This window comes from Hypanus sabinus, chromosome 6 (assembly GCF_030144855.1).
Source record: "Hypanus sabinus isolate sHypSab1 chromosome 6, sHypSab1.hap1, whole genome shotgun sequence".
NCBI lineage: Eukaryota > Metazoa > Chordata > Chondrichthyes > Myliobatiformes > Dasyatidae > Hypanus > Hypanus sabinus.
The window spans coordinates 161,170,960-161,185,409 of record NC_082711.1 but is presented as its reverse complement, the minus strand read 5'-3'; the positions used below and the strand labels follow the sequence as shown (position 1 = coordinate 161,185,409).

The following is a 14,450-nucleotide window of genomic DNA, read 5'->3' as shown; positions in this document are numbered from 1 at the left end:
GTAAATATATTGTTTTGTTTATTTAAGTAATCCATTGCAGGTTATTTGTAAAAATAAGTGAACTACATATGTCATGACACTACCGCATGATATATCTCGCTTAAAATAAGCACAAAGTTAAACTCACATTTCAGACTCTTATGTCTTTCTTTTAGTTAGTTTAAACATAGCAGAAGTTATAATGCGGAGGTTAATTTATTGATTGGGGTGCTTATGTTCATTGCTGGGTGAGTATTGAAGCCTGAGAAGTGGGAGAGATGTGGTTGTCTTGCCTATCAAGGGGAAAAACTTGGATGAGTTTTAGAGCACTTCAGAAGATTTGATGTTAAAATTGTTCATCAATGTCAACATAAGATGATAGAAACCAGGCTGTTGATAATTAGTGGGATTTTCTACCTGAAAATATTATAAGCAAATTTTGTTTTATCAATTTAAGTTGAGACAGGGAAACCTGTAAAACACAATACCATTGTTAATAGCATCATAAAATAACAACTTGATCGTTTTCTTAAGCTGATTTAATGAAAGTGCAGAATATGTTAAAGTAACTTGTTTTCTCAAATTCCCTCACCATGCCAAGAAATTTGATGTTTCTATATACATAGAATATTAGAGGTCATAGACTACAGCAGAGAAACAAGCCCTTCAGCCTATTTAGTATGTGCTAAACTATTATTCTGCCTAGTCCCATTCAGTATAGTTTACCGTGTGGGGATCCTGTAAGTTGATTTTAGCATGCTGTTATATTCATATATAAATCTTTTAACAATTAATTGATTTTACAACAGTGATATAAATGTAACAAGAATTCATGCAACATGAATGATGGCTTCAAAAACATTTTTTTGTTGTTGTAGGGTCCTGAGTAAACTTTGAAAACATTGAATATTGCAGTTAGAAATCTTTGTATACTTTAGCCATGAATCAGCAATAGAGCTCATAGTACTAAATATGCTTGATTATTGCTTCAACAAAGCAGCACATTTCACAACATGCGTCAGTGATATTAAACGTGATTCTGATTCTGAATCTTTAATTCCTGTTCTAAACATGTATCCTGAAAATCGTGCACCACTACATCTCTATGGTTTAAGTTTAATGATCTTGATGAAAATAATTTCTGCAATACTTTGATTAATTCTCTTAGTAGGCAAGATAATTACTGTTAGTCAAGTTCCTAAACAAAGAGGCTTAAAGCTGGAAAGTTATCTTTGATAATAAAATTAGGAAATATTTTAGTTTATACATATACAAGCCCTGGGGAAAAGAGAAGAATTTCTGTAATAAAATTTACTGTTAATGTTACAAGAATTTAAATGACAGATCTTTGTTATGTTTTCCTGTAAAATAGATTTCTGAAGCTGTGAGGGTTCTATTGAAAGTGCATGAGTTACAAAAAATGTATAATAGTACTTGGCCTTCTTGACAATGCTTTATTTAATTCTAAAATTTGATTATTGCAGAACATTTCTACCCAAATGAGACTACTGATACTTTTTGTATTATATTTGCTTAACTTTTTTGAAGCATATCTTTCTGCATTAGTAAAGCTGGAAACTGTAGATAATACTGGTTACTTTGGCTTTTGTCACTTTGTGCATTTTAAGATTACTTTTACTAATAACTCAGGTTACATTTTTGACAGGTTTAGCCTTTTGAATCTAGCAGTTTAACTCCCTGCTGGGCCTGAAATACGTCTCATTTCACATATGAGCAGTAACTTTAGTTATGAAACTTTGCACCATAATTGTATCGATTTTTCCAGAATAAAATAGAAAAGGAATGAACAATGGTTTCTTATTAAAATTATAAATTCTAAAATCGAATATTTGGCTGAGAATCTTAGTTATCTTCATGTTAAGAACTATAAATACATTTAATAACAGGCATTTTTATGTCACTTTTTGTCACACCAACAATACACTGAAGCACAGAAGTTGATGTAGCCTGATTGATACTTTTAAAAGGATCAACGTATGTGCCTTTCCCACAGAAGATATATCAGCTTTTGAGCCCTCGGCATGTTTTCTGCATCAAGGAGACAAGGCTTGATGATATTAAGGTGCAGATCTGATGATCAAAGTTATATGAAGAAATCGAGAAATTGTATCCTAGTCACCTTATTCCTTCTTTCTACAACAGTATTTCATAATGCAGCTAGAAATTAAAGCATATGCAAGGCTATGGTTACCTACTTTAAAGTATCACCTGTATGGAGAAGAACAGTATTCATTTCAGGTCCAGAACCATTCATCATCAGATTATTTTTATGACTTGAATTATATACCTGTTCCCCTCACTCCACAAGTGATGCCCATTGATTTGTTTACTATTTTTATTTCTGATTTAAGACATTTGAGTATGCAGGGTTTTGAATACTGCTAAGCAAACTTTATCATATTGGAAGTAAATTATACAAACATGGATTCTCATATGTACAAATTTTAAGTTTGAAGATACAGATTTAAATTGAATAGCTGTCATTTAATTTTAATTTGAGTTTATTTCATCATTTTAATTAGATTTCCTCTTTTAATTTTTGTAATATATAGGATTTAGCATTTAGATAAGTAATTCAAACTTCTGTACTTGAGCTTTCAAACTATTCTTCAATCTTCTTTAAGGAGATAAATATTTGGTTTACACATTCCTTGTTACCTGAAAATGTGTTGTTAAGAAACTAATAAAGTGGTCTGCACTATAATGACCCTCAGAGTACAGTAAGATCCAGTTCAAATGGTCATTGAAATCCTGCCAAGATGTTTGACTGTAAAATGTAGCCTATTGTTTTTCTTTTCACTTTTCCCATTTATTATTACCATTTGAGATGACTAGCTTGTCCAAACCAAATTTGCCTTTGCAAGCTGATTGTTGTTTGCATTCACCAGCAGATAAATAATGCTACCTGTGACATTTCTTCCTCCATGGAAAAACTTCCTGAGAAGAGTGGGGAGGCCAAGTTTGGTGGTTAATGCATTTCTTTAATAGTGTGTCTGGACTTAGAAGCTGAAGGTGTTTTAGTATTGCTATTTATAATACATTTCTTAAATTTTTGGTAGTCCAGGTTTTGCAATAGTTACATTATTACCTAACAATTGTGTACAGTTTACAGAAAAGTGGAAAATATTCTGACCCATAAACTACATTTTGAGCTGAAATTTGGTTATTGCTTGTTTTCCAACACAGATTTGGAAAATTTACTGTTTGTACTTCAGCATCATACTCCATTTTATTCAAAGGACGTGTTCTGGCATTAGTTTAGTAGGCTGCCTTTTGAATTGACACAGTGTCATAGCATGATGCTATGGTGGCACATAGGTAGCACTGCTGCCTTACAGCTCCAGTGACCCAGGTTAGTTATGGCCACCAGTCTGTCTATGATGAGTTTGCACATTCTCTTTGAAACTTCAGGATTTATCAGTGTGCTTCAGTTTCCCCACAACTCAAATATTTATTGGTATATGTCACAACAATAAACCAGTATGCCATATATGAAATTTGTTGTTTTATGGTTGCAGTATAGTGCAAGACAAAAATAAAAAAATACTTTTAGTTACAAAATAAATAAACAGTTCAAAAATGAATAATGAGCTAGTGTTCATGGGTCTTGAACCATTCAGAAATCTGATGGCAGAATTGAAGAAACAGTTTCTAAAACATTGACTGTGGTCTTCTGGCTCCTATACCACTAGCTTTGTCGTAGTTATTGGAGAGGGCATGTCCTGGATAGTGAGGGTCTTTAATGATGGATGCTGCCATTGATAGCATGATAGGTTGAACCCAGTCAGTGTCAATTATATGCCAGTCTCTTATTGCAGGGATCTCCGGTGCTTCTCAGACAATGGTATCAGTTAGTACTGTTTATCATAAAAAAAAAGTTACTCATTTGACCACCATGGGACATAGTTTGATGATTCATTTATTTATTTGCGTTCTTTCAAATATAATATGGAAAGAATGTCAGAGGTAAGCATTATAATCTCAGATATTAGAGCAGAATTAGGCCACTTGGCTCATTGAGTCTGTTTTGCATTGCATCATGGTTGATTTATTAATCCTCTCAACCCCATTCTCCTGTCTTCTCCCCCATAACCATTGAAACTTGATTAACCAAGAACCTATTGACCTCTGCTTTAAATATACTCAATGACTTGCCCTCCACAGCATGTGAGACCATTAATTCCACTGATTCACCACCCTCTGGCTAAAAACGTCCTTCTTATCTCTGTTCCAAATGGACATCTCTGTTTGTACCATCTGCAACCCTGGCTACAAAGCCATCAACTCCATCATACAAAGTGATTACATATCATGTGAAAAGAAACAGCCCCATACTGATCCTTGCAGAACACCACTTGTCATCAGCAGCCAACCAGAATAGGCCATCTTTATTCAAATATTTTGCCTCCTGCCAATCAGTCAATCTTTTATCCATGCTAGTATCTTTCCTGTAATACAATGGACTGTTATCTTGTTAAGGAGCCTCATGTGTAGCACCTTGTCAAAGGCCTTCTGAAAATACAAGTACACAACATGCATAGATTCTCATTTGTCTATCTTCCTTGTTATTTCCATAAATCCAACAGACTTGTCAGGCAAATTTTCCCATGAGGAAACCATGCTGACTTTAGCCTGTTTTATCATGTGCTTCCAACTACTAAACCTCATCCTTGTCACCCATGGTGGCCTCATCCTCCCTATTGAATACTTCTTCATCTTTGGGATGTATCTATCCTGTGCCTTCCAAATAGCTCCCAGAAATCTGCCATCATCCCTGCTAGTGTCCCCTTCCAATTAACTTTGACCCGCTCCTTGCTCGTGCCTCTACAATTCCCTTTACTCCACTTTCATACTGATATATCTGATTCCATCTTATCCTTTTCAAACTGCAGGATGAATTCTATCATATCATGATCACTGCTTTCTAAGGGTTCCTTTATCTTAAGTGCCCTAATTAAATCTTGTTCATTACACAGCATCCAATCCAGAATTGCTTTTCCCCTGGTGGGCTCTACCACAAGCTGCTGCATAGGCATTCTACAAATTCCCTCTCTTGGGACGCATTATGTCCATCCAGTGCTACAGAATCTTGAATGCTCAAAGAAACTTTAAGCAATGTAAAACCTCTCACATTCTGAATTCACATTCTGAATTCTCCTCTCTGAACCTGGACTACAGCCACATTGAGCAGAGCAGAAAGTCTCTCCTTTGAATTTCAGAGCTCAGGTGAGGTTTTTGGAAGCTTCTACACTGTTTGAACCATGCTATCGAACAAGATAATCCTGTGATGCAAGTAACACTTTTTGATTTGTTTTCCTAGCGCTCTGCATTTAAACAGCTTTGAGGGTTCTTTTAAACAAGCAGTATGTGATTTTAAAAAAAATGATAGGAAATTAGGATTCATACACCTTCTGCTATTACAGATGCATTCCATGCCATTTGCTACAATTACCATTAACACTAAACTTTGTCTTAGTCAAATGAAACACAAAATATTCACCTGCTTGGTTCTTTTGGACAAATAGATCATACAGTAATTCTGGAGGGCAGGCAGTAAAGATAAAATAAAAATCTTAAGGTATTTTTGATTATAATACTAATTGTGCAGTTGAACAAACTACTGATAGCAAGTGGTGACATCTACTGGTAAGTTATGGGTAGTTGAATGTTTAAATTGTGTTATGATCTACATCCTGTTTAGAAGAAGTTAATACTGTATTTCATGGGTAAGTCAGAAGAGCAGGAGGAAGAGGAAAACCTCTGAAATCTTTCTGGTAGGATGCTCATAAACAACTCACCTGACAGATGCCAATAAACAAAAGCCCTGTGCTCTATTCATCATCATCTTACTGTTCTGGAAAGAAAAGGAAGGAAAGTGTCTGTGTATTCACATTGCAAATCTAAAAATAAATCTTTTATTTTTGCCCAAAACAAACTAGTGTATACTGTCTATATTAACTTCTGTCACCTCAAACCCTGTTTTCTGGATGCCTTCTGTTTTTGATTCCTTTGTTTATCAAAATATTATAGCATTGAATAATCTCATGCTGAGTGCCAAGGGGAACACATATAATCTTGCAATTTTTATTGATGCAGCCAAAGCCTTTGACGATGTTGGCAACAGGCTAATTATTAATGTTTTGGCTGTATCCATTTTATTAACCTCTTCTCTGGCCTGTATTGTAACTCAACTACCTTTATTGAAAATAGGTATAAGGAAATAAAGATATGGAAATGATTTTAATGGGAACACTCTCCAGGGAACCAGCATGGAATTGATATTGGGACAGCTTCTTGGATTTTGTACCTAAAAGACATGAGATAATCCAAATGTGGGTGGCTCTGCTTGTGTTCTGAGGCTCAGATACCATCCTTCAAATGCTGTACGCTGCTTCAGTCTGCATGTTCATGAAATGGTCCACCATGCCATGCTGGAAAGCAAATACTGAAAATTTTGTACAAATCCTGTGGGGTTGATGTTGGACCTCTCAAGCACCTTTTCATTGCATGCAAGATTCCAGCCAGCCTACCAATGTACCAAGCGTTTTAATTGTGTGTTCTTATCATTCCTTGAAGAAATTTTCCTCCATCTCACATTTGCATTATGTTGCCAGGTGAGCCATGTTCTTAGTTACAGGTTTACAACAGGTTCAATTTTGATGCAGACTAGTGTCAAGCAAGGTTGCATCATAGCCCCTGGCATGTTTTTCAACTTTTCTCTCTACAAAGCTGCATCTTGCCTTCAGTATGCTTCCATCTGGAATGAAGCCAGTGTATGAGAGTAATGTTCAATTTACATTGCCATTTTTCAATGAGCTCTGAATCGTTATCTTATTTACTGTTGTGTAGGTGTAGATTGGGATTTGGAAAGAAGGGACTTGCACTTAGGTCCACGGTGTGGAAAGCGCTAAACAATGATTGTGTTAGACTGGAATTGTATTTATGAAACTTGAGTTTGCACTCTACATTTGCAGATAACCTGGTTATTGCATAGATCAACACACACAAAATGCTGGTGGGACTCAGCAGGCCAGGCAGCATCTATAGGAAGAAGTACAGTCAATGTTTTGGGCCAAGACCTTTTGTCAGGACTAACTGAAAGAAGAGATACCGTAGATTCCGGACTACAGAGCGCACCTGATTAAAAGCCGCACGCTCTAATTTTAGAAAGAAAATCAATTTTGTACTTGTACAGGCCGCACCGGATTTTAAGCCGCAGGTGTCCCACGTTGTAATATGAGATATTTACACAGAAAGATATTACACGTGAGGATTTTTTAACTTTTAATTAAATCCGTATGGTAACATAAACAAATACATATTGCAAATGCTTTTTTTCGAACAGTGCCTGTAACACAGCTACTTTTAAATATACATACGTATCGGTAACACACAAATTATGTTGCATATACTTTTTTACTGAACAGTGCACGAACAACATTCCAATATCTTCTAACGACTGGTAAAAAAATATATATACTGCAGCCTACCAGGAAAAGTTATTGATCACCTTTAACTTAAAAGCTGCATCATATGCTTTTCTTCGAGTGTTTTCCATGTTGATGAGGGTGAGTACAAATGACTGATTTACAATAATTTAATTGTGAAAGTGCGCTTGATTTATCGTACAATTTCATTGGACCTCTGTGAACTACTCATCAATTTTATTGGTCTTGCTATGATCCCAGCCCCCTCCTTTGTGAGAATCGCAAGAGCACCCGTTGGGGGGGGGGGGGAGTCAGTAGACCCAGTAGGGGAGAGAGAGAGAGAGAGAGAAACCTGCCAAATTGCACGTCCCACCCGGGATACAGAATAAGGCGACAGCGACTATTGTCTCATGGAGACCATGTGAAAAGCCCTCGGGCAAGGTGGGCTGGTTGAGAGAGAGATTGCATCATCCCAACCTGACTGACTCCTGTGACTCCATGAGGAAGTATAAAGGAGAGTCTCAGGGGGACAGCCCCCTCAGACGCACCAAGAAGACACGAGAGTGTTCCCGCAGTAGCGGGAAGCCATTCTGAAGGAAGCCACGTGCGTTAGATTCCGGGATTGGAATTTGTGGCTGGAATCACAGAAAACCGCTTTTAACTAACATCGGGGCGAGGAAACCAACGCTCCCCCGATTTCACGGAAGATTCATCAAGACTCGGCAAGTTCTTTCTCTTCTCCCCCAATCTCTCTCTCTCGGTCGCCCCACGTGAAACCCAGCGATTTTCAAAGGGCTGAGGCCTGCAGACTTTCTGAGTGACTTTTATATTTCCAACGGACAATCTATTAACCCCTAGACAACAGCAGAGCTCACTTCTTAATGATGATTATTACTATACCCGTGCTTTAGATTGAGTGTTGACGATGTGCACTATCTGAATGTATGTATTAACCCTACTTTTGTGTCCCTTTATAAATAAAAGGTTTGAAAATAGTGACATCAGACTTCAACGGACCTCTCTATCTTTGCTGGTAAGTTCTCCAGTTACGGGATTCATAACAGTCTACTGTTACGAGGCAAAATGTTTTTGGCGGCATGAAAAAAAAAACATGCATTAGCCGCACCGTAGTATAGGCCGCAGTGTTGCTGCAGTGTTCAAAGCGTGGGAAAAAAGTAGCGGCTTATAGTCCGGAATTTACGGTAGTTCTCTGGCCGTGACACCCTGACAGTTTTGATCTGGCCCTGCACTTAAACTGGCCAAACAGCAGATCATTCCTCACTTTTGGATCAGGAACTGGGCCCTGCCACTCAGATACTCCCTCAGGTCCACGACTTGCTGTCTTGATTCAATTTGTACCCAACATTTCCAGTCTGGCCTGGTACTTAAATTGGTCAGACATCAGCTTGTCCCTTGCTCTCGGGTCCGGGCCTGCCAGCGCCTCAACTCTGCCTTGCCTTGCCTCAGTTCTGCTGCTTTGAATTGGCTCTGTCCGCTCCAGCAAAGGTGAAATATTGGCTCTCTCCCTGCTCGCGGGCTTGGGCCCCACTGCCTTGATTTGGCCCACGCACCACAGCCATCCTGCACCTTTGAGATTTCAGTTCATACCACAAAATTGCCAGGTCATACTAGCAGTTTAAAAGCTCCCGTACTCTAAGGCATGTTAACCATCCACTATAAACAGCTCAAGATCTGTAGATGAGTATGGTCATATTTGCAGAATATGAGAAGGAAATTTCCAGTTTAAGATGGCATCGGTGAAGCCCAGTGACTACTTTTTGTTGGGCAACGAAATGAAGAATACAACTAGATACTTCACTAACAACACTTTTGTCTGGTAAAATTTATGGTAAATGACAACCACAAACAATTGTTACATACCCCATAACTGGGTCACTTACCAGCAAAGATAGAGAGGTCCGTTGAAGTCTGATGGTACTATTTTTAACAGTATTTATTGATAAAAATACACAAAAATAATATCAATGCAAACATACAGATAATATACATCATCAATACTAAATCTAAAAGTGCGGGTATAATAATAATCAATAAGAAATAGCTCTATCGTTGTCTAGGGGATAATGTATTGTCCGATGGAAATATAAAAGTCACTTTAGTTCATTCAAGCTGCAGGCTGCAGCCTTTGGTTGGAGTCAAGAGAGAGTGTTTAAACTTGCCCATTCCTTTTATGATGTCAATCCTTTGAGAGTCGGTGGTGGCTGAGTGCTCCTTTGTGTTAGCTAAAGCCGTTCTTTTGTGGCAAGACCCACCAATTCCGAGGCAAATGGAAAAGGACGCATGTGGGCTTTTCCACCGGCTTTCGCTATTACGCTGTTACAGGAGTTCTAGCTTTTCTTCTGGTGTGTCTGAGGGGCTATTCCCACAGACCCTCTTTTATCCCCACTCACGGGGTCTCAGATGTCAATCAGGTTGGGGAGGATGCCATCCCCCAACCAGCCCATGTTGCCTGATTCCTTGAGGGCATCGATGATTAGCACAGTGCTCAATACACAATTCCGTCTCCAAGGGACAATAGCCGTTATCAATGGTTCCACCTTTCGGAGGCCAGGACACATTCCAAACTCTTTGTGGATTCTGCATGTCTTCCTGTCATTTCCTGGGTCTCCTGACCTGACTTAATAGCGATCTTGCGATTCTCAAAAAGGAGTGGGGGGGGGGGGGAAGCACAGGCGTAACACAATGGAGTGGCGAATGAAGGCGAAACTGAGTTGAGGGTCGAAATGAGCAGGTGTGAGGTGAGGTGAAGTCAAGGCAAGGTCAAGGCAGATTGAAGCAAGCGGAGGCAAGGAGAAGTCGGGGTGAGTGAAGGTGAATTGGAATCGAAGCCCATCCACTTCAACTGAGGTTTGATCGATCTAAGCACCAGTTAGATTTGGAAAACTCAGGTATGGGCCGAAACATGGCGTCAGGATCTAGTTCTAGAGTGTATCAAAGCGACGGGGCCCAGGTTGTAGAAGGAATGACCTGATGTTTAGGCGATATAAAGACCAGATTGAAAGGTCAGGATATCAGGACCAGAGGTGAGAGTTAGCCTGATTCTGCTTGCTGCTCTGTGTCATTTACTTGGCTCTGTGCTGAACTGAAGCTGAAGCTGTGGCCTGCTCCCGCTGCTCCAGGCTTTGTGTCTGTGGGCTCCACCACATTTATTGGCTGTGCAATGAACTGAGGCTGTGATTGTGCTCTGACTGCTCCAGACTTTGTGTTGATGTACTCACTTTTCTTCTGAGTGTTACTTGCCTACTTTTATTTCTTGCACAATTTCTTTCTCTCTCTGCATATTTGGTGTTTGACTGTATTTTTATGGGTGCTTTAGGTTTGTTTGCTTTATTGCTGCCTATAAGGAGACAAATATCAAGGTTTTATAATGTATACATACTTCAATAATAAGTGTGGTTTAAACTTTTGAACCTTGAAATTTAAAAAGCTCAACTTCGAAAGGGAAATTACAGGCTATTGTTTGCAGTGGATGTTTACCAGAAGAAATGTGTTATGTACTCGTGAGACGTGACAGTGGTACCCTTGTCACATGACTGGGGTTGAAGCTATACTGGACTTGAGGTAATGGTCTTGTGATGGTGGAGTGATGTCATTTTCCTGCCAGTAGAGATCATGTGACAGGTTTTTTTTACAGGGTATAAAAGGAGGACCCCTCCCTGTGAGGAGGGGCAGTTCGTGGCTGGATTTGCCATGTTGACTTCATGCCACTGCGTGATTTAATGTGATGATGCAGTTTAGTTGAAAAATGAAGTTTTATCTAATGCCTAAAGTTTAAAAGGTCATTGCCAGCAATACTGCTAGTTCAGAAGCAGTGGAGAGTGAAGATCGGAGTTCAGGAGTTAAAGATCGAGGAGAATCGATTTCTACGGTGAAACGGGTTCGACCTTTGTTTGATCCTTATTTGGAAGGATTTCGTTGACTATTCTCGTGCTAATCCCTGGGAATACCAGAAAGGATTGAGGATAGTGTGGAAGGAAAGGTCAGTGCCTTTAAGCCGTTCCGTTTCGTAAAATTCTTCGTGGGAAAAGTTCGACATCAGGGACTGAAGAAAAACGACGTGAAAGAGAATTTAAATCGTCTTATAAAGTCTCTCCTTTTAAATGGACTGTGAGCATTTCGAACTTTTGGCAATACTACTTTAAAAGAACTGTTTTTGCAACATCGCTTTAAGAACTGTTTGAGTTGCATCGCTTTAAGAACTGTTTGAGCTGCCGCACAGCAGCTGTTTCCGGTTACGTTAGTGTTTGTTTACTTTTAGGGGGTATGTTTCAGTGTTTAATAAAAGTGTTATTTGTTATAGAAACCCTTGCCTAACTCATCTGTTCATTGTTGCCTGAATTCGTAACAAATGTGATTAATCAAGTAGTTAGCAGTTTTGTTTCACCAGCACCATCTTAAACCAGACTTTTAGTGCTTTTAAGCTGTAGTTTAAAGTTGAATTAAACAACTTGCACTCCTGTAGTATATTGTAGAACAGTTGATAGTACCTACCAGTGTTTTGAAGCCTGTTGAAATTTAATAATGACTTTGAGTGAAGTACATTCAGTTTTTGTATTTATTGACTCTTTACCATGGGTATCTTTATGATACACCCACTAATGTGCAATGTTTCTGATCTGGCAAACATTTAAGAGTAGGTCATATGACCCTTTAAACCTGCTTTTAGATTCACTAAGATTGTGACTGATCCTGTATTTTAAGTCTACTTTTCTGTTTGATTTTCATTTATCTATTGATTTCTGGCTTGAATGTTCTCAAGAAGTGATGATCTACAGCTTTAATGCTGTCTGATCTGCTGAGTGTCTCCAACATATCATCACCAGTTCATTCAGCTTGGAAATTACAAAGATTTATAACCGTTAGAGAAGTCCCTTCTCATCTTTAGTCACAGATGGATGGCCTATAACTTTGAACAGTGTCAGTTCCTTAATTTTTGACCCTCCAAAAGGGAAAACATCATTATGCCATCTCTTCTATCATATCCTTCTGAGCATTTTATTTGTCTCAATGTGAATACTGTAGGCCAAGCATCCTTCATCCTTTTCCAAAAACAACCCAAGGTTTGGGCATAGAGTCCAGAATTGCACATAGCCTCACCAAAATTTTGGTCAATTTCACAAATACTCCTTCAATTTAAAGCCCTAAATATCAAATTAGTATTTTTCTTAGTAGCTTGATATATTTCAGTGAGGACCATCTTGGTGAAGAGTGGCTTGCTCCTTAGCAGTCCAGCTCTGAGCATGAAAGTCTCCCAAGTTCCTTAAGTCTATGGGTGTTGAGCCCATCTATTTCTCTTCCCAAGTGGCCTTTGTGGCTTTGCTGTCCATGCCATGGAGTCACAGAGTTATACAGCACAAAAGCAGAACTACCAGCCCATTGTCCATGCTTACCACCAAACACCCACTTAGATCACTTCTACACATCCTGTTTTATTTTCCCCACATTTCCATCAAAACTCCTCCCTCCTATTCTGCAACTATGACTACAGTCATCTACAGATCTTATGCTGTTGATAGTGGATAATTAACTTACCTTGGAATGTTTGAGAAGCTGGAGTACACAAAAGAAACCAATGTGGAGTTGCTTCATTTTTACGGCATTAAATAAGAAAATTTTAGGTATGAATAAATCCCTATTGTACATCAGTCTTGTAGTTGAAAAAGCAAACAAGACCCAGTCATAAGTGTGACCATGTATGGAGCAGTGGTGCACTTAATACTGCAACTAGTCTTAAAGTGTTAAACAACTGTTTGCAGCAAATGTATGCTACAAAATAGTTTCAAACAGGAAAAGGAGGGGTTTTTTTTCCTACCATATGGAAATTACGTCAGTGATTGCCATGGTACTGTTTTCCTTTAGTCAAAAAATTAATTAAAAACATCAAAAATTTGTCTTGAATGTAATCACTTAATACCAGATTTTCCTGGTGCGGTAGCACTTTGTACATAATGCTGTTTTTCAACAATTTCATTGGGGAGGTATAAAGTTCTAGTGAAGCACCAACTGTTAGAACTGAGCATGCATACTTCGTTATTTTTAGAAGGTCGGTAACTACCCAGCTGTCTCATTACAGTATCAGTGAAATGACATTTTGACAGCCTATGACATTTCTCCTTCACTCTGAACGGAAGCTTGCATCAGTGGCTGCAGTACTTCTTCAAAACTGCTTAGTTGAGAGTGTGTATAGATGGCAGCTCGTGTTTTGTTTTAAAGCTAGATGCAAGAAGCAAGAAGAAAGGTATTTGAAGCAGTTATTTATATTTATTCCTATGTTTTAAAGTAACATAAAATAAATGTTACAATCTTTTCTTTACTATAAGTTAGTGATCTGTTTTATTTTGGTCTAAGTGTTTTTGCCTATACCTATTTTTAGTGGTCCAGAAAGTGTTACAGGCATGTTTGGTTCTATTGCTGAATCATTTTGTCCAAAATGGGCCTTTAAGGTACCACTGATTTTAAATACTTTGGCTTCTTAATATTATTATAAACTAGAGAAGTTGATTCTAAGTTTAAATGTTCAAACCAAAAGAAAGAAATGCCAGTTTCTGAATTAGAATGCAAAGAAATGTATTTTTGTAACTTCTCTTAGTCCTCAGAAAGTTTGTAGTTGAGTGTCATGTGTAATTTTGCTCTAATGCAGTGAAAAGGTTTGACTTGGTAACTTTTTTTTAGGAAGGTATTTTCTTTTAGTTATAAGAAAGAAATGTATTTATGTCCTGTCCTTTGAAGAAATAATGCAGTGCTTCTGACATCGTAGTCAATTGCCATGTACACCATTAATTTCAAGAGTTCAGCACAGTTACTTTTGAGATTAAAAATGAGGGGAAAAAACTGTAGATACTGAAATCTGAAATAAGATTGGATAATGCCAGAAATATTCAGCAAATGGGGCAGAGTCTGTGGAAAGACATTGTAGATAACTTGAGTTAAAGTTATCTGAAATGTTAACTCTCTTTCTCACTTCTCAGGTGCTGTCTGTCTTAAGCACTTGCCGCATTTCCT

The 14,450-nt window shown here is 38.2% G+C and overlaps 2 protein-coding genes across 7 annotated transcripts in view; one reads left to right on the top strand and one right to left on the bottom strand.

The window, feature by feature from the left end:
• The window catches only part of LOC132396015 (beta-crystallin A1-2), a 118,795-nt gene extending 109,665 nt beyond the window's left edge, over positions 1 to 9,130 (bottom strand). The window contains exons 1-2 of the mRNA XM_059973315.1: positions 8,710 to 9,130; positions 5,799 to 5,854 (exon numbers count right to left, since the gene is read on the bottom strand). The gene's annotated coding sequence lies outside the window, so the exon portion shown is untranslated. The remainder of the gene's footprint in view (positions 1 to 5,798; positions 5,855 to 8,709) is intronic.
• The window catches only part of myo18ab (myosin XVIIIA b), a 218,755-nt gene that overhangs the window by 46,890 nt on the left and 157,415 nt on the right, over positions 1 to 14,450 (top strand). The gene's annotated exons all lie outside the window — the stretch shown is intronic.